Consider the following 1,689-nt stretch of genomic DNA (forward strand, 5'->3'; position numbering starts at 1 on the left):
GGGGGCGGCTGTCAGTGCATGAAGTGCTCTACAAACACAAACTGACAAGGAACTCTGCATGCCCACGAGAAGGGTATAAGAGCACGGAAACAATAAAACATGCTTTTCTGGAGTGTGCTTTCGCACAAAAGGTGTGGAAGAAGTGTAATCGATTCTTCAGATTACTGGATGCATCTTTTCAAGTGTCAACGTTGCTGGTGTTGTATGGAATCAAGGGCGGCGTTACAAGGGGCAGTATCAATTTCTTACTATGGCTCCTGATTAGTATGATCAAGGCTGAGTTGTGGGACGCAAGGGAAGTTTTAATCTGGAAAAGGAAAGTAAGAACGGTCAATGGTATTTATCAAGGAATATTAAATGAGATCAAATTTCGAATTAAAAGAGATGTGCAGAAATGGGGATAGATAGATAGATACTTTATTGATCCCGTGAGGGAAATTGCAGAATACCATGCAGCCTGGGAGAGGTGGAAGGGATTAGTCTTGTTGTAAGATTATTTGAGTTTTTTTGTGTTAAGTTTTTGTGTTGAAACTGATGTATGATGATACTGGATGACATCTTGAATTCTGTTATGGATACTTTGTTTTGGGTTTTCTAATTTTGTAATAAAAATAAAAAAAAATCTGTTCTTATCAGTTTAATATCTGATACGTCCCCCATCAGGGGACAACATATTAAAGGGATTTTTGGAACAGGGAGCTTTCCCTCTCCCTCTCCCTCTGGCCTGACCACAAGGACGAGAAGGGCAAAGGAGAAGAGGAGACAGGAGACTCCACGCAGGAGACCCTTTCATTGGAGGCAACATCAGGCAAGAGGACCGTGGCAACCAAGACCACCAAGCCACCACTGGAATCACTCTGGGTTGAGCCCAGGGGGTGAAGGTGGGGCTTCCAGATGGCGACGACTCCTGGTGAGTTGCCTTCTGCTTCGGCGGCCGTGCACCCTCTGTCCCGTGAGGGGCAGATGAGGTGCACAGTGCGCTTTGTCTTAAAGAAGAAAGAAGATGAAGGGGTTTGGAGGGTTAGAAGACAATTGGAAAGGAAGATTTTCTTCGAAATGTTGAATATCAAGAGAGACTGACATCTTAGGCGTCCAAGACTTCCAGAATATTTACGACCTAACCTTGACTACGGAACGCAAATGCTCTAGGGTCTGGAGTAAGGCCAATGAAATGAGGGACACCGACCCCCTTGCCAAATTTGTTATTGAACCCCTTTTTGCGGGAACTGCGACCAGTTACGGTCCATATGTTCAACCCTCACGTGCCAGATTCAGACATAGTCACCTTCTTGAGAAGATTCATGGATGTCCAAAGTGAAGGAACAAAGATCCGGGACGAGGAGGACATATGGACCTTTAAGTGACGATACATGGTAAGGTTCCGGCCCAGCCAGGTTTCATCTGGGGGTGTGCTCCACCCCCCGGCTAATATTTTCATAGGGCCGAACAAGGGTTAATTGGTATACCCAGGACAGCCAAAAACTTGCAGAAAGTGTGGGCAGGAAGGCCACCTGGCCTTGGATTGCAAAGAACAGGTCTGTAGATGCTGTTACGCATTGATGGTACAGAGGGTACGTCCACTGGTGTGAGGGGGAGATCTCTCACCTCTCTCACTCAATAGTGCCCGTTCATTACTGCCCTCAGATTCACTGGTCCAGCAAGCCCTCCATGGCCATACTCCCCACAGGG

The 1,689-nt window shown here is 46.6% G+C and overlaps 1 pseudogene; it reads left to right on the forward strand.

Annotated features, from left to right (window-relative positions):
- Window positions 1–585: 585 nt before the first annotated feature.
- On the forward strand, window positions 586–756 carry LOC148647723 (U2 spliceosomal RNA; annotated as a pseudogene).
- Window positions 757–1,689: the final 933 nt, after the last annotated feature.

This window comes from Lepisosteus platostomus, chromosome 15, assembly GCF_059453375.1.
Source record: "Lepisosteus platostomus isolate fLepPlt1 chromosome 15, fLepPlt1.hap1, whole genome shotgun sequence".
NCBI lineage: Eukaryota > Metazoa > Chordata > Actinopteri > Semionotiformes > Lepisosteidae > Lepisosteus > Lepisosteus platostomus.